This window comes from Lampris incognitus, chromosome 13, assembly GCF_029633865.1.
Source record: "Lampris incognitus isolate fLamInc1 chromosome 13, fLamInc1.hap2, whole genome shotgun sequence".
In the NCBI taxonomy this organism is placed as follows: domain Eukaryota; kingdom Metazoa; phylum Chordata; class Actinopteri; order Lampriformes; family Lampridae; genus Lampris; species Lampris incognitus.
The window spans coordinates 30,042,700-30,062,449 of record NC_079223.1 but is presented as its reverse complement, the minus strand read 5'-3'; the positions used below and the strand labels follow the sequence as shown (position 1 = coordinate 30,062,449).

At 40.4% G+C, this 19,750-nt stretch overlaps 1 protein-coding gene across 1 annotated transcript in view; it reads left to right on the top strand.

Annotated features, from left to right (window-relative positions):
- The first annotated feature begins 222 nt into the window (after positions 1-222).
- Positions 223-19,750, top strand: part of LOC130123240 (contactin-associated protein-like 5) — a 149,073-nt gene continuing 129,545 nt past the window's right edge. Inside the window, exon 1 of the mRNA XM_056292381.1 lies at positions 223-349. The gene's annotated coding sequence lies outside the window, so the exon portion shown is untranslated. The remainder of the gene's footprint in view (positions 350-19,750) is intronic.

The following is a 19,750-nucleotide window of genomic DNA, read 5'->3' as shown; positions in this document are numbered from 1 at the left end:
TATAACCTTAGAAGTTATGTTAATTTATATGGATTTCTATCTATCTATCAATCCATTAATCTAACTATTAGTGTGTGTATATTTAAACACAGGTGCTTACAACTTAAAATATATGTTATATGAAGTAGTTGTGCTTGTAGTATTTATAAACCAAAGAAAAATGTAAAGCAAATCAATAAATATAGTGTGGATGAACTCAGATTGTAACTACATTTTCTGCTTTATTATTTGCTACCAGAGGTGTGTGACAATCCACTAGTGTCCAGTCTACCACCGTCGTCCTTCAGAAGCTCCTCCCAGTTCTCCAACAGTCATGGACCAGGCTTCGCTAAGCTCAACAAGAGAGAAGGTGAGTAACTAATACAAACCTACTACTACCATCCATGATTGGGATATGTTTACATTGTAAAGGTGACTGACGGAGGGCTGATATATAAACGCACAGTAGATATGCATGGTAACTCACTGTGGCTTTATGTTGTTTGGTAACTGACGCGCTACACCACTGGGGATGCATGAATATTAAAACCATTTCACCGTCTTTATAATTACTGCTTGATTGGTCCTGAAGGTGCAGACATCCTCTGAAGGTAGCCTGTCCTCAAATAGATCCATTTTTTTAACAAGTTGACCACATGAAATGAGCATGCGAGTGTCAACTGAGGCAGGCATTCAGCTAGAAAAGGAACTGGAGATGTCTGTTCTTACAAGGCAAGACAACCAAGCATGTGACGTTTAAGAGCAGTCACAAACGGTTGTGCAGTATGTGTGAGTCGATCAAGAGTTCAGTTGCGTGCACCATGCAGAGAACAAAGCCAACACAGAGTGCCTTTTTTTTCTTTATCCACAACGGTGTCCTTTAGTTTGTATCAGTCAGCCAAATTTCATTTCTGCAGCATTATACCGCTACATTGAGAACAGGCTGTTGTCCCACACTGGCATGACATATGGTAGCAGGGATTGATTTTGTTTTGTTTTTTTTGTTTTTTAAATAGCTTTGGTCTTTTCGACCAGATAGCGTTGACTGAACACTCACTTTTCAGCACTACTTCCTTCATATTCATTTACTAGGCACACACACACACACACACACACACACACACACACACACACACACACACACACACACACACACACACACACACACACACAGCCACATGCATCTTTGAGCTGCCAAATGTAACCCCAGTCTTTTGTGCACTTCTGTTGAACCCTGAGCAGTTCCACTCCGCTGTATAAATTGTTCAAGAGGACCTTTATAGTAATAATGAGTGCCCAAAAAGTTCTCCCTGCTTCCACCCCAACACACATGCACACATGCATGAGCGCACGCACGCACGCACACACACATACGCGCACGCACACACACACACACACACACACACAAAGAAAACAAACGGGAGGAAAGAGCATAGGCCTAATAAGAAAAGGGGAACAGATTATATATCAAATACAATGAATGGCATAAGATATGATGTTTAACAGGGCTGTCTAGTGTTTTGTACGAAGGACTGCAGTTGAAACATTTGCAATTTCACTGTGGGCTAAATATAGACAATGGTCATTGATAATTTTGACTAAAAAAGAATGTGATAGACCTTTATGTAGTCAGTGTTCTAATAATCAGGAATCAGGAATATGTTTCCCTTATTTCATTTTTAACATATGCCTGCACATTGTTTTTAATGACAATAAAATTGAATTGAATTGAATTCTTGTAAAACTGGATTTTAAAATCAATATAATACACTCAAGTACCCTTTATACAGTGGCTATAAAAGGTCTACACACCCCTGTTAAAATCGCTGGTTTTTGTGATGTAAAAATATGAAACCAAGATAAATCATGTCAGAACTTTTCCCACCTTTAATGGGAAATTGCAACCTATAAAATTCGAGTGAAAAACAAACTGAAACTTTTTAGGGGGGAAAAAAAAACCCTTACGAGTGTGCACACCCCTAAACTATTATTTTGTTGACACACCTTTTGACTTTATTACAGCACTCAGTGTTGTTTTTGGGTAAGAGTGTGTCAGCTTGGCACATCTTGATTTTGTAATATTTTCCCACTCTTCCTTGCTAATCATTCTAGATCTGTCCGATTGCAAGGGTATCTCCTGTGCACAACCCTCATCAGGTCACCCCACAGATTTTCTATTAGATTCAGGTCTGGACTCTGCCTGGGCCTTTCCAAAATGCTGATCTTCTTTTGGTGAAACCATTCCTTTGTTGATTTAGATGTATGCTTTGGGTCGGTGTCATGCTGAAAGGTAAAATTCCTTTTCATCTTCAGCTTTCTAGCAGACATTTGAAGGTTTTCTGCTAAAATTGACTAGTATTTGGAGCTATTTGTGATTCCCTCCACCGGTTGAAGGAGAGAAGCCCCAAAGCACGATGCTACCACCACCATGCTTCACCCTGGGTATAGTGTTATTTGGTGATGTGCTGTGTTGTTTTTACACCAAACATACCCTTGAGAATTATGGCCAAAAAGTTCAACCTTGGTTTTATCAGACTATAACACATTTTTCCACATGGCATTGATAGATTGGATGTATCTTTCTGCAAAATTTAGCTGGGCTTGGATGTTTGTTTTTTTTCATGTAAAAAGGCTTCCATCTTGCCACCCTACCCCATAGGCCAGACATTTGAAGAATACAGGAGATTGTTGTCAAATATCGGGAACAATCAGAAATTCCTGCAGCTCCTTTAATGTTGCTGTGACCTCTTGACAGCCTCCCTGACCAGTTCTCTCCTTGTCTTCTCATCAATTTTGGTGGGACATCCTGTTTTCGAGTCCTCACTCTATGGAAGAGCGTTGCATTGGGCTTTTAAAGGGGAGATGGTTGTGCTTGGATGCCACACATGGTAGACTACTCTACCAGCCAGAAAAAGTTTGCAAAATTATAAAATCTGGTGGTGAGGAATGCAGTCCCCTGCCCTCCTGAATGTGTCAGACCAGATGCCCCCCCCCCATTGAACCCAATATTGAACACCTGCAGCAGCAGTCCAACAGCATCTTGATGTGATGCAGCAACTCTAAGCATGATAAATCAAGTGAACATTGTGTGTGTTTTATGAAACAAGTAGAGGATGAATACACTTTTTTTTATTTTTTTACAAATTCTTTTAGTGTACAGCTTATTTCACTTTATGATACCCTGAGTGTTGCTTGCTCTTCCCTTGGTTCCATGGCAACATTATCGATAGAATCAAAGAAGGTTGCATGCATCAAGAGCATGCATCAAGACATTACCGATAGAATTTATAATTTCGTTTTGTGACTGTAAGACATGGTCAGCAAGGACATGTGTATGTGTTGAGGAAGGCTGTGGCTGTGGTGCACTCATACTGGATTCTCTCTCCCAAAACTCAACCTGTTCGCTGGAGGCACCAGGGTCTTCATCAGAATCTCTGAAAAAAAAAATCTACATTGTAACAAAAGACAAACTAATCTTTTTTTATTGCAACTTCGATTACAATTAGATTTGAATTGGGTGACTAACCGAGTTTGATCTGGGCAGGTGTATCTGTGTCTCCTAAGTCATCTGACACAAAGTCACTAATGGCAGTTTGGCCCAGGATAGAAGCCATGCGCTCATCAAGTGGAGAGCGTGCTGGGGTCCCTTCTCCTCCTCCAGTAGTTCGCACACAAACACTAAGTGTAGTAACACGCTTCTTGGCCCCATGTTTTTGATGATTTGATCTCTCTTCTTAGCCTCACATTCAGCAACTGGTAAAAAACAAAAAAAACAAAAACTGAAGTTGAAACTGAGTTTTTATTTTGGAAACAAGCCTTGCTTTTCCTTCAAGGCCAAAAGGACACTTATTGCTGCCACTTTTATGTCTGTGTTGGACTATAGCAATGTTATATACATGCATGTATCTTCGCAATGCCAAGATTTGCTGGATACTGTCTACTGTGGAGCACTGAGGTTTATTACAAATTTTAAAACCCTTACTCACCATTGTTCCTTGTATGCTCGGGTTGGATGGTCTGCCTTGTCCACCTGTAGACTTAACCATTGGCATATCTATAAGGCTATTCTTGGTTTGCCCCCATCCTACCTACATCCGTCAGAAAAGCACAGGAAGTTATTGGCTCGTCTCCTGGGACTTATTCTTACTATCTGTCCCTAAGGCCTGCACTGAATTGGGGAAAAGGGTGTTTATGCTGTTCCCTCTGCTTGGAATAAGTTGCAAAATGAGTTGAATATTCAGCAGCTGATCTCATTGGATACATTTAAAGTATTTCTTAATGATTTGGAGGCAGGCACATTTGGCTGCAGATGTATTGACTGATTTACATTGCCCCTGTATGATCCCTGATGTTGAAAATTTGTATGAATATTTTTGATATTTTATGATTCTGTAATTTATTTATTGTCAACTGTTACATGTTTGTATGCCTGCAATCCTGTCTTGGCCAGGACGCTCTTGTAAAAGAGATTTTTAATCTCAGTGAGTCTTTTCCTGGTCAAATACAGGTTTAAAAAAAAAACATAAAACACTTGAACTCAGACCACTTTTTTTTTATTTATTTTTTTTATCTCCACCAGGGTCCATGTCTCAGAACGAACGTTATTCACTGCTTTGGTTACTCTCTGCCTTTCAGTTTGTTTCATTTTATTGGTAATGCCACAGCTTAGGCCTCTCAACACTAAGCGAAATGCTGGCATTTTATATGCAAACCAGGCAGTTGGGGGTGTGTTGGAAGCCATTTATAGTAAATTGTGGGCATGATCACAAGGCTCACACATGTGCGCACAATTTCAGGATGATTGAGATGTATGAGGAAAAACACCTGGGAATGGACGTACACGGGGTTTTATAAATCTGACAAAAAGACTGTGTATGCATTCTTCCTGTTTTGTGTGTACACAGATTTCTACACCTAAATATCTTTATATATTTGACCCCAAAGGTCAGACAGCAGAAGACATTGACCAACTGAGACAGTTCCTTATAGAAAAACTGTGCCAATATTAGAGATATGTTGCAGATGTACATCACAAATCCCCAATAGACCGTGGCCTTTCAATAGAAGGATAACTCAGAATTATGACTGACACACATACTGTAAAATCTTAAAGCTGGGGGGCTCTGTGCCGGTTGAGATGAAAAACACGGATTGCTCTCGACCATCATGGTAGGAAAAGTGGGCGATTTTATGATTGGCCTCGAGAACAAAATCAGATGGTAAGCCTGTGATGTCCCAGCGTTTGACACATACAAACATCTGAACAATCCTCACCGCAGAGGAAAAGCAACAGGAAGTCAAGCCTGTAGATTACTGTTGCCCCCATGTGTTTGATGTCATCTCTTTTCTGATCCAAGTTTGATTTGAGCGAAGGAGAATTGGTTATATCCGAGAGTCTAAGGGTTTCTTTTCGTTTTTGCTCTATGATAAACAGCAGATATGAAAAGATGCAAAGACACTCGCCATAAGCAGGTTGTGAAGGTTACTGTTACGCAGCAATCAGAATTGCAGCCGAGAATACTGAGTGACAAGTCTGGTTGCAACCAACACCTTATACTTTGTATTTGATAATGGATGTTGATGTCATGAATCAGCTGGTAACCAGTCTCTAAACTGCTGTACTACTGCATTTTCTGATGTTAATGTCCAGGGGGACTTAGTGAGAAAAAAAAGTAGTAAAAGCTTTGGCACCAAGTTAATCAACAGCACAGTAACTATGTAATAAGCAGTGTGCAAGTAAGAACAATAGTTTTGACATATCAAATATTCCAGTGGTACCAAGGGGCCATTTCTGATAGAGAAAGACTATGGAAACAGCAAGAAGAGAAAAAGTAGGACGTTTTTGTTTTGTTTCAATTTTTTTCATTTTCTCGTTTTTATTTTCCCACAGAACTACAAGGGAGGCAACAAATAAAAATAAACAAAACAGGAAAAACATGTCATCAGACAAAGGCATGCAGATTTTGACTCTGATGTGACCAGCAAAAAAATTAAAAAAAAGGAAATGGGTTCATTTTTTATTTATATAAAACAGCAATATTTTACATGTAATTTATCAGTGTCAGCTCAAGCATGAATGAATGAATGAATCACAATTTATTATATATTTTATAATTCCATTATAATTCTGTTATCCTCTTTCAATTGTTGTATTCTGTAAATTGTGTAAACACAACATCCATTGCACGTTGTCCATCTTGGGAGAGATATCCCTCCTCTGTTGTTCTCCCTCAGGTTTCTTCCTATTTTTTCTTAAAGGTTTTTTTGTTTGTTTTTAGGGAGTTGCTCCTTATCCGATGCAAGGGTCTAAGGACAGGATGTTCTGTTGCTGTAGAGTCCCTTGAGGCAAATTTGTAATGTGTGATATTGGGCTATACAAATAGAATTGACTTGAGTTGACTTGACTTATTTCGACCATGTAAATAAGCAGGATATAACATACAGATAAGCCATTGCCCATAATCTGAAGTGGTCAACAATCCACACACAAAATTCAGCGAAGAAATCTCTGTATGCATCAGATTATTTGTTACATGTTCGAAAAGGAGTCAAAGGAAGTATACCCTTATTTTTTTCTACCCCTTCTCACCTCCTCTTAAGTTAATTCAGCTACTACATTTCAAACTCAGTCCCCACTGTACTGTATAGTTCAAATTAAATGCAAGCTGTGCTGCACAATATAAACTTTTTGACTACTGTGAACAATAAGAGAAAAAAAAACACATCAAAACACGAAAGCAAGAGAAAAAAGAAAAGAAAAACATCCTAATTAGGGATCGACCGATTATCAGTATGGCTGATTATTGGCTTAGATATTCATCATTTTCCATATTATTGTTATCGGCATATTTTTATCGGCCAGACGATTAAAAAAAAAACCGCTGCACAACATGCACGCTTACGACGCAGCCTTCACTCTCCCAAAGCACAGCACAACATTCACTCCAACAGCACAGACACAGAAGAGAAGTATTGACTAGTGGGACCACTTTTCTAAGGTAAGAGGAACATGCCAGATGCCATAAAACCCACTCGGTTGGTAAGGAGCTTAGGAGCTTAGTGTGTTGCAGCTCTAACTTTGCTTGCTCCGATTTCAACTCGGCTTCATGTTTTTAACTATCATACTCTAGCTGCAATGTGTAGACAAATAATAACAGATTGCAGGTACCCTACTACTACTACTACTACTATTGACTGCTCCCGTTAGGGGTCGCCACAGCTGATCATCCGTTTCCATCTCTTCTTGTCCTCTATATCTTCCTCTGTCATGCCAGCCACCTGCATGTCCTCCCTCACCACATCCATAAACCTCCTGTTTGGCCTTCCTCTTTTCCTCTTCCCTGGCAGCTCCATATTCAGCATCCTTCTCCCAATATAGCCAGTATCTCTCCTCCACACATGTCCAAGCCATCTCAAACTTGCCTCTCTTGCTTTGTCTCCAAATCGTCCAACCTGAGCTGTCCCTCTAATTTACTCTTTCCTAATCCTGTCCTCCTTCATCACTCTCAATGAAAATCTTTGCATCTTTAACTGTGCCACCTCCAGCTCCGCCTCCTGTCTTTTCATCAGTGTCACTGTCTCCAAACCATATAACATAGCTGATCTCACAACCATCTTGTAAACCTTCCCTTTAACTCTTGCTGGTGTCCTTCTGTCACAAATCACCCCTGACACTCTTCTCCACCCACTCCATCCTGCCTGCACTCTCTTCTGCAGTCCCCGTAACTTTGGACAGTTGACCCCAAGTATTTAAACTCATACGCCTTCATCACCAATACTGCTTGCGTCCTCACCATTCCACTGTCCTCCCTCTCATTCATGCATAGGTATTCCGTCTTGCTCCTACTGACCTCCACTCCTCTTCTCTCCAGTGCATACCTCCAACTCTCCAGGCTCTCCTCAACCTGCACCCTACTCTCTCTACAGATCACAATGTCATCTGCACTAACCCCTCTCTGTATCTTTGAGTTGTCCCATGTTTTAGTTTAACCAAGATATAACAATTAACACAGAGAATTTTCGTAGCATTACAAAAATATGTCCCAAAACCAAAGTGTTCTAGAGAATAAAAAATAAAAGAATGTTTTATGGAGTCAAAAGCTTTGCAGAAGTCCTGGAAAAATATGAAACCTTTGTCTAGAATTAGATCAGAATAGTCTATGAGGTCTAAAACCAAGCTAATAATATTGTTAATGTCTTCCACTCATAAATCCAGATTGATTTTAATCAATCATTGAGTTTGAAACCTGCTTGAATCTTTTAGCTAAAATAATAGCAAATGCTTTATAATCATTATTGAGTAAAGTTATTGGTCTCCAATTGTCCAGTAGAAGCAGATCTTTTTTGGTTTGGGGCTTAAGCATATTACTCCTTGTGTCATTGTGGTAGGAAGAGATGAATTCTGGATACTTTCTGAATCGACCTTATAAAGAAATGGTGTGAGTAAATCAGAGAATAATTTGTAAAATGCAGCAGTGATACCATCATTACCAGGCGATTTATTGTTTTTGAGTGAATGGATGCCCTCTTTAATTTCACCTTCTGATATTGGAGCTTCACATGATAAACAGTCCTCCTTACTTATAGGATCAAATTCATCAAGATGTTGACTAAAACAAAGTAAAGTTACTTTCATTGAACTTTGATCTGTATAGATTAAAATAGTAATTATAGCAAAATTTAGATATATTATCTGCATTATCAGTAAAAGACCAATTAATATTCAGCTGTGACAAAATATTATATATTGCTCTTTGCTTTTCTATTAAAAAAAAAGAAAAAAAGATGACATTTGCTCTCCATGTTCCAGCCATTTTCAACCTGGATCTTACAAAGGCCCCCTAAGCCCTCTATATACAAGTCATCATTCTGGTGGCAAATTAGTGAGGGAAGTAATTTCAGAAACCAGCTTCTCTTCCATGGCGTGTCTGCCGTTAGCATAATCACTTCCATACTGCCTGAAATATTTACCACTTTCATAGTTTAGAAGCTCCAAATTACAACCAAACAATCCCTCAGCTTGTGCTTTATTCCAATAAAAGATAATTATCTGTTCCAATTCCATTTTAACAATAGCATGTTTTAGCAGAGTTATTCATTTTCCAGAAAGAGCAACCTCTTATACTACCATAATCAGACACAAGTCTGACATTAATGTAGATGGCTTTGTGGTCTATAAGTGGAGTTGCCATCACCTTGACTGTACACAAATCCTTAGGCAAGATTTTTAGAAACAAGCCAATAATCTAAGCGTAGTAGAGCCACCTTTGTTCCTCCAAGTATAAACTCTTGTCAGTTTTAAATTCCTCTCTCCATATATCTACAATATCAAATCTACCCATGAACAGCTTTAAAGAGGAATTTTGATTAGAACTTTGACATGGGGGCCACCTGTCAACAGCTTCATCTAAAACAACATTAAAGTGTCCCCCTATTAGCAAGTAAGCACCTGGATAATTAGATAGCCACTAGCCAATAGCTTACATTCTAGGTCCATTAGTAGGACATCATTACTAGACTTTGAATAGTACCCATATATATTTGTTATGATCAGGGTAGTATTAAAGCAGTTTATGACTTGGCAGATGATCAATGTAGATAAAACCCAATTACTTTCATATAACTATAGCCCACGAAGGGAAATTGAAGGTAGATACCCATTGACATGGCAAATGGAGTCTTTCAAATATTTGGGCATCAACATGCCAAAAGATTTGGCAAAACTATCAGAATACAATTATTCGCAATAACTAAAAAAATTAAGGAAGACATAACAAGATGGAACCTAATTCCTTTCCTTAGTCTCATTTCAAGGATCGAATCCATTAAAATGAATATATTGCTCAGACTATTGTATCTCTTTCGGACCCTACCAATAGAGATTAACCAAAACCAATTCAATGAATGGGACAAAATGTTGTCAAGGTACATATGGCAAGGTAAAAGACCTAGGGTTCATCTCAAAACTCTGCAGTTGGCCAAAGAAAAGGGGGGATGGGGCCTACCTTCTATTAGAGATTATTATTTTGCAGCACAGATGAGAGCTATGATATGCTGGTGTAACCCATCATGTGATGCTCAATGGAAAAACATTGAAGAGAGGATACCTTCCATCCCCATACAGGCAATCTTAGCTGATAACAATCTACAAAGTTATATAAATACTATGGATAACCCATGGGTGAAATGCACTCTCAAAATATGGAAAACTATTACAAAAGAAAACTAGAGGGAGATATTGTAATTCTTAAATGGTGTGCATATGTCTCAGATTTTGCATCAAATAAGGTAGATACTAGATTTAAGGACTGGACAGCTAAAGGGATAACAGTTCTATACAATATAATGAAAGAAGGAACACCGCTGAGTTTTGAAAGGCTTAAAAAGAAACACTTATTTAAAAAACAGACCTTTATCGGTATCTGCAGATGCGACATTACGTTAATATGAAGATGAAAAATGTAACCGAGGCAATAGTCAGGGCTGTAACTTCAGAATTCTGGAACCCTGTAGGCATTTTGGGGTAAAAGTGTTTTCTTGGTTGTTCCTTTAGTATTTTTTTTGTGCTGAATCCATTTCTGCCAGATACCAAGCTGTAAAAGTTACAGTTTAGTCATAATTATTGATAATTAGCATAATTATTGATTAAGCGCCATACATTAGAAATGGCTATACATTTCATATTTGTTAATATTCTATATATGGTTGTTTGGTATCATTGTAAAGGGGATCTTCTAGGCTTTCATTTAAGCCCATGGTCGTATCTTTCTGACAAACACAGAGGTCACATGACCTCTTTAAACCATAAATTACACACATTTTCCCACAATTTTCGCCTACACTATATAGTTTCTTTTATCCCTGTGGGATCAAGGGATATCAGGGACCCAAAACCCAACAACCTCAATACTTAGTGGACTCTGTGGATTCAGGAAATGTATAATATACCCATACTATTTCTTTGTGAGAGGTTATTGTGAGCCTTAAATAAGAAGTCACCGGCTCAGGCCCATTCACCTCCATTCATTCTTTGGACCAGCATTACGTAAAAACTACCACACCAGTTGTCTAGATATAATGATAATATTACTAATACTAATGCAATTATAATCATAGGCCAGGTAAACATTTTTCATCCATTTAATTAATCAATAAAATTCACTGAACATGGCCACTAATTAAAAATATGGATAGTAATGATCGAATCAAAACAACATATTCATTTTTTTGTGATCACATTTTTTATTTTCTTCAGTGCATTACATATTCATGCAAAGGTCACTTGACTTTCGGCACTGACAAGATGCAGTGCATGGGTTTGGCTTGCAGCCGCATCAAGCTGTCTTGCATCCAGTTGTGCAGCCACAGGTCACTAGCTCCTCACAGGCATCTGGAACTGCAGGCAGCGACATGAGTTCAGGAACAAGCACATTGTCCTTTATCTTCCATCCCATATTTTCAGGGAGTGGCAGAACCGGGTACTGCAAGTGGGCCTGGCGCCAGACCAAAGTCTGGAAGTACACACACTGAATGTGAAAGCTCAGAGCATCTCTGGTGGGTGGCAGTCTCTCTATGGTCATGCCCTTGACAAACATGCCCAAACGGACTTCATTGATGTTGTTTGTGTTCATTGCACCATATAATTTGCAGAAGAACACTTCTGCATCCTGGATGGTGGAGTCACTAAGCTCAGGACCTTCACCAAGCCCCTTGAGTAGATGGCTGTGCTGTCCAAACACAGTCCAGCAGGTCTTCTTTGTGTGTCCTGCAATGTATGATGTTGAGTCACTCCCAGTCAGTGCATGGAAACCTGAAGCAGCTCAAGGACCTGTTCTTCCATCTGCAGCGTTTCCACAACTGCATGAATGGGGATGTACTTTCTGTCCTTTGCTGTCCCTGCTTTCATCCAGATTTATTGGCATGGCATTCTGTGGAAGTAGGCGATCAGCAGAATCAAGACGTCGGTGTCTCTTGCAGACACAACAATGGTTGCCGCTCTGCTTCTAATGCAGTGAAGAACAATTCTTGTATCTGCTTCTTCATGTTTAGCTTCCAAGCTGTCTGTATCAAGGGTTGGGTCAGAAGCTTCGACCCTCTCTTCATCGCTGAAACCAACTGCAGCAACTATGGTTTTGTTTGCTGGTGCCCTCAGAATCAGCTGTTGGGAGAGAAAGCGAGCAAGGTCTGCCTTGTTGTCTTCATGAGCAATGAAGTTCTCCCACTTTGCAGGAAGTGGTAAATCTCTGTTTGTAACTGGTCTTCTGATTGGCACTGAGCCTTTCCCACGCCGTTTCTGTGTTCCGCCTTTGATTGAGTGCTCATGGTAGCGATTGAACAGGACATCAATTCGCTGGAACTGTGTGCCACTTTGAAGAACAGATTCAACAAAGGTGTCTGCCAGGTCTCCAAAGGTTTTGGCTTCTTGTGGTTTTCCAATGGAAATGATTGGAGCTTGTCCATCAATGACTAGCATTGGTTCACACTGTAGATCTCTGGCTTTGAGGTGATTGGGACATGGTATGTCAGCTGTCAAGATCTTAGCAAATATTGCCTTTGAACCTAAACGAAGCTGCCCGTTAACCTCTGCAGAAGACAGAGGTACAACAAACAGTTCATGCATCATTATGTTGTCCAGGTTAACTGTACGTCCTGCTTCATAGGCTGTGATGAGACGCTGTAGGATGTTCCTGTCTGCCTTGACAGTTTTTGCCTTTCCAGTTTTGGGATCTGACTGTTTTATTTCAAACAGTGAGGAAAAAGTCAAATACTTGTTCTGTATCAGTTTGTCCCTGAAGCCCACTCTTCTCTCCTTAGATGGCATCAGCCTCTCCTTGACAAAAGCATCCAACTGATCTTGCCCTTTCTGTCGAGCGTTCAACAGGTCATCTTCGATATCCTGTGTAGCCAAGTCGTTGTTCGCAATGTTTTGCAGTGTTTGGGGCAGGTTAGTGGAAAAGAGACCAAATCTCTGCAAGACAGTGAGCAAAGAATCTTCATCTTTTGAGTCCCGTTTCATTCTGCCTTTTGTGGTTTCATTGTGGATGCAGTTGTCACCGGTTCCCAGACCCAGGGCCACCCTGGTGTTATGGGCAAGATCACTTTGGAGGTTGAAAGACAGAGCCCATTGGCTGAGAGCTGAAGATGTCTTTGTGATTCCAATAATGCCTCCTCTCTTTTTGCCGATACAGCCTAGCCACTCCTGATTTTGATCTGGGTCCACTTGGTTGAAACATTGTGAAGAGTGTTTGACCACTAAGTTTCCAGCCTCAAACTCCCTCTTGACTTGCTGTGGACGTTGGTGCATCTCATTCAGGTAGATGGTCCCCCAGCAAGCATAGTTGGTATGATTGTACCGCATGAAGTAAGGCAACATTCGCTGGAATGCATAAAGGTGCAGGTCCCAGATCCCATCTCTCTGAGCGCGAATGAACAACAGAAGGATGTGGACCATCTGCATGTAGCCCCACCAAAATCTGAAGTTTGGGTTGTCATTGGCTGCAAAGTAGGCTTCTGTGGTGGCTTCAAACTCTTTGGAAGCAAGCAATGTCACAAGATCTTTTGCAGGGCCGGTCGTGGTCTTCTCCAATTGCTCTTTGAGGTCCGGATTCCTGTCTCCCAGGAAGCTAAGCAGCTCAGGAATAAGCATCCTCCACATGGATTGGAGAGTGATTTTGTGGGCTCTGATTCCTTTGTTGTAGGACTTCCCTGTCATGACTAGTTCAGCAGTTTTGGGGCCAAGTAGGTTGCTCTCAACCCATGCTTCCAACAGTCCAGATGATTGGATGTGCTTGCCGATGACTGCCATGAATTTCATTGCAGTATGAAGGCCACCTAATCTGACAATGAATAATGAATGGAGGTGAATGGCATGAGCCTGTTACTGCTACTTTAAGGCTCACAATAACCTCTCACAAAGAAATAGTATGGGTATATTATACATTTCCTGAATCCACAGAGGCCATTAAGTATTGAAGTTGTTGAATTTTGGGTCCCTGATATCCCTTGATCCCACAGGCATAAAAGAAACTATATAGTTTAGGCGAAAATTGTGGGAAAATGTGTGTAATTTATGGTTTAATTGGTGTAATTTATGGTTGTGTTTGTCAGAAAGATACAACCATGGGCTTAGATGAAAGCCTAAAAGGTCCCCTTTACAATGATACAACATAATCATATATTAGATATTAACAAATAGGAAAATTATAGCCATTTCTAATTTTGGGCGATTAATCAATAATTATGCTAATTAATAAATAATTATGACTAAACCGTAACTTGTACAGCTTGGCATCCGGCAGAAATGGATTCAGCACAAAAAAACACTATAGGAACAACCAAGAAAACACTTTCACCCCAAAATGCCTTCCACCTCATTTTCTGAAGGGTTTTTCCCAAATTCGGTCCCTGACTACAAGTACTTGTCTGATAGAACTGTTTACAAAAGCATATAATTCAGATTCTGATAGCAGAATCATTTCATGCATTTATAAGGGTCTCTTAAATCTTGAAATACATTTGACTTTATACATTAAAACAAAATGGGAGAAGGAAGGAGGGACAATTATATCTGAGGAAGAATGGACAACAATATGGAGGTATCAATGGAAGTGTACTAGTTCTCAGAAATGGAGGGAGTTTGCTTAGAAAAACCTGATGCGATATTCTATTACACCCTCTCAGAAATCACATTATGATAGTAACCTCCCTGTTTGCTGGAGAAACTGTAGAAACCAAAATGCAAACCACTACCCTATTTTCTGGGATTGCCCTGTTATCAAAGACTATTGGAGAGCGATACACAATGCCCTACAAGACATTTTTAAATGCAAAATACTCCTAGATAGTAAGACTATATATTTTGGGTATATACCCCAAGAATGGTTGAAAGGCGATAAATATTTAATGAATATACTGTTGGTGGCTAATAAAAAGACTCTTACCAGGAAATGGTTATCACAGGAGAGCCCAACTTTAAACACATGGATGGAATTACAATGTACATTTATAAAATGGAGAGCATAACAGCACCTGTCAATCATGAATTGGGACAATTAACCTTATACTGGAAAAATTGTTTGACTACGTAGCACCCCATAGGCCTGATTTTATTTTCACAAATCAGTGATTATGTTGTAAAGAAAAAAATTACTCCCTACCTGTACATATTTTTCCACCAGCATAAAGAGCAAAGACATTCCCAAAAATGCTTTCCTAAATGAACCTGGTAAAGAATATTCACATCTATTTAATCTGTCAGACCAGCCTGACTAAGGTATGTCATGGAATCTCTGGATGCATTGTTGTCCCAAAGTAAAACACCAAAATATGGAAGTCATTCTGGATTCTTTTAGCTGTTTGTACCAAGATTATTAATTTAGGGACATCTTTTTGGTTTCCAGGTTTGAGCTGTAGAATGGGTCACTTGCTGACTCCTTCAAGGACTGATGATGTGCTGACAGACTGTACAATTATTAATGTCACAAGTGCCACAGAGATGATGCTGTGCTTTTGTTAATTCATGCTTTAGTTCTTGTTTATTTATGTTTGTTTTTTGTTTATGTTTTTTCTCTTGTTTTCTTCTCTCTTTTTACTGAATATCCTTTTGCGAATATACCCAGCATCCCTCCTCCACACATGTCCAAGCCATCTCAATTTTACCTCTCTTGCTTTGTCTCCAAACCGTCCAACCTGAGCAGTCCCTCTAATCATTCCTAAACCTGAAGCTCTAGAGAATAAATCAATAATCTTTACCTGAGAGGCATTTTTAAGAAATAATGTTGTATCATCTGCCAATTGACTTATAAGATTATGATCAGCAACAGCAACTGTCTAACCTACTGGATTTAATATAATGGCAAAAAACCTGAGCCATCAGGAGGAAAGGGTAAACAGAAATGGGGCAGCCTTGTCTTACCCCTCTCTGTAGAGAAAATCTTTGAGTTGTTCCATGTTTTAGTTTAACTATTACCTATTACACAGAGAATTTTCATAGCATTACAAAAATATGTCCCAAAATCAAAGTGTTCTAGACAATAAAAAAATAAAAGGATGTTTTATTGAGTCAAAGGCTTTGTATAAGTCCTGGGAAAATGTGAAACTTTTGTCTAGAATTAGATCAGAATAGTCTATGAGGTCTAAGACCAATCTAATATTATTGTTAATGTCTACTACTAGTACTACTACTATTACTATGTTCGGATGCTCCCATTAGAGGTCGCTACAGCGGATCATCCGTTTCCATTTCTTCCTGTCTTCTGCATTTTCCTCTGTCACACCAGCCACCTGCATGTCTTCCCTCACCACGTCCATAAACCTCCTCTTTGGCCTTCCTCTTTTCCTCTTCCCTGGCAGCACCATATTCAGCATCCTTCTCCCAATATACCCAACATTTCTCCTCCACACATGTTCAAGCCATCTCAATCTTGCCTGCCTTGCTTTGTCTCCAAACCGTCCAACTTGAGCATTCCCTCTCATATAATCATTCCTAATCCTGTCCTTCTTCTCCCAATGACAATCTTAGCATCTTCAACTCTTCCACCTCCAGCTCCATCTCCTGTCTTTTTGTAAATGCCACTGTGTCCAAACCATACAACATAGCTGGTCTCACAACCATCATGTAAACCTTCCCTTTAACTCTTCCTGGTACCCCTCTGTTGCAAATCACTCCTGGTACCCACTCCTGGTACCCTTCTGTCGCAAATCACAGTTTTCTCCACCCACTCCACCCAGCCTGTACTCTCTTCTTCACCTCTCTTCTGCACTCCCCGTTACTTTGGACAGTTGACCCCAAGTATTCAAACTCATATGCCTTCGTCACCTCTACTCCTTGCATCCTCACCATTCCGCTGTCCTCCCTCTCATTCATGCATAGGTATTCCATCTTGCTCCTGCTGACTTTCATTACTCTTCTCTCCAGTGCATACCTCCACCTCTCCAGGCTCTCCTCAACCTGCACCCTACTCTCGGTACAGATCACAATGTCATCCGCGAAAATCATAGTCCACGGAGACTCCTGCCTGATCTCATCTGTCAACATGTCCATCACCATTTCAAACAAGAAATGGCTCAGAGCCAATCCTTGGTGTAATCCCACCTCCACCTTAAACCCATCTGTCCTTCCAACTGTACACGTCACCATCGTCACACTTCCCTCATACATATCCTGGACCACTCCTACATACTTCTCTGCAACTCCCCACTTCCTCATACAATACCACACCTCCTCTCTCAGCACCCTGTCATATGCTTTCTCTAAATCTACAAAGACACAATGTAACTCCTTCTGGCCTTCTCTATACTTCTCAATCAACATTGTCAAAGCAAACATTGCATCTGTGGTGCTCTTTCATGGCATGAAACCATACTGCTGCTCACTACTTGTTACCTCTCCTCTTAACCTAGCTTCTATTACTCTTTCCCATGTCTTCATGCTGGAGCTGATCAACATTATACCTCTGTAGTTGCTACAGTTCTGCCCATCACCCTTGTTCTTGAAAATCGGTACCAGTATGTTTCTTCTTAATTCCTCAGGTATCCTCTCACTTTCCAAGATTGTGTTAAACAATCTAGTTAAAACCTTCACTGCCATCTCTCCTAAACATCTCCATGCCTATGTCCATTATAATTCTGTTATCCTCGTTCAATGTTGTATTGTGTAAATTGCGTGAACACAACATCCATTGCACGCTGTCTGTCTTGGGAGAGAGATCCCTCCCCTGTTGCTCTCCCTGAGGTTTCTTCTTATTTTTTCTCCCTGTTAAAGGTTTTTTTTTTAGGGAGTTGTTCCTTATCCGATGAGAGGGTCTAAGGACAGGATGTTGTGTTGCTGTTAAGCCCACTGAGGCAAATTTGTAATTTGTGATATTGGGCTATACAAATAAAATTGATTTGATTTGATTTGATTTGATGCCTTCACAGGTATGTCATCAGGACCAAGTGCCTTTCCACTCTTCAGCCTCTACATAGCTGCCCTCACTTCTTCCTTGCTAATCCACTGCACTTCCCGAGTCGCTATCCCCCATCATCCAACCTTCTCTCTCTCTCATTTTCTTCATTCATCAGCCCCTCAAAGTACTCCTTCCACCTTCTCAGCACACTCTCCTCGCTTGTCAGCATATTTCCATCTCAATCCTTGATTGCCCTAACTTGCTGCACATCCTTCCCATTTCAGTCCCTCTGTTTAGCCAATCGGTACAAGTCCTTTTCTCCTTCCTTAGTGTCTAACCTTTCATACAACTCGCCATATGCCTTTTCCTTTGCCTTTGCCACCTCCCTCTTTTCTTTACACTGGATCTCCTTGTACTCCTGTCTACTTTCTTCATCTCTCTGACTATCCCACTTCTTTGCCAACCTCTTCCTTTGTATAATTTGCTGTACTTCCTCATTTTACCACCAAGTCTCCTTGTCTTTCTTCCTCTCTTCTGATGACACACCAAGTACCTTCCTAGCTGTCTCCCTCACTATTTCTGCAGTGGTTGCTCAGCCATCTGGCAACTCTTCACTGCCACCCAGTGCCTGTCTTAACTCCTGCCTGAACTCCACACAACAGTCTTCCTTCTTCAACTTCCACCATTTGATCTTTGGCTCTGCTTTCACTTGCTTCCTTTTCTTGGTCTCCAAAGTCATCCTACAGACCACCATCCAATACTGCCTAGCTATGTTCTCCCCTGTCACCACCTTGCAGTCTCCAATCCCTTTTAGATCGCATGGTCTACATAAGATATAGTCCACCTGTGTACACTTTCCTCTACTCTTGAGCGTCACCCTGTGTTCCTCCCTCTTCTTGAAATATGTATTCACCACAGCCATTTCCATCCTTTCCACAAAATCAACCACCATCTGTCCTTCCACATTTGTCTCCTTGACACCATACCTACCCATCACCTCCCCATCACCTCTGTTCCCATCACCAACATGTCCATTGAAGTCCACTCCAATCACCACTCTCTCCTCCTTGGGTACACACCACCACGTCATCCAACTCACTCCAGAATTCTTCTTTCTCTTCCATTTCACACCCAACTTGCAGAGCATATGCATTGATAACATTCATCAGTTACACCTTCAGTTTCCAGCTTCATCGCACGCTTTTCTGGCAATGTCTGCATTTCTTTTTGTCAGATGCTCGTTTAAGAAAAAGTTTGTGCTTTTCAACAGTCTTCTTTGTTTGAGTGGTGCAACCTTGTGTTTTCTGTTTGCAAATCTGATTATTATGGCCGGTTTATCCTTTATGTTTTTTTCCTAGGGAGAGGGTGACATGCATCAATGTTGTTATTATCTATTACAATTCCATTGTCTCAATGGAAAGAGGTAACCTGGTTCTCCACGGAGATCACTTCCTGTTCATTGAGTACTCCGCAGTATCGAGCTGGTCTCAGTACCGTGGCGTACTGCCATTTACCCTCCAAACCACAGACAATAATGTCGTTCATCCTTGTATATTGTTCCAAGTCATCCATGCAGTCATCTAGAAGGACAATTTTATTATCCCTCTCATTGCTCAGCTCCCTTAAGGCTTTAATTTCCTTCATCATGCGCTCAAGAAGGCTTTGTTTGCCCTATTGGTAAATGAACAGCTAAAACAATCAGCAATTGTTTTAGCTGATCAGTTTCTTAGCATAGTTCATCAATCAGTTTAAAGTCTTAGCAGCTTTTAACTGTTCCTTTAACTGATCGTCGTTGCCTTTTCTTACGTCGTTGCCATTACCCACACCGTTTCTCTTGGCCATGCCCCTGGGCATGTTGCTGGCCTTGTTGCAGTAGGACAGCCGTA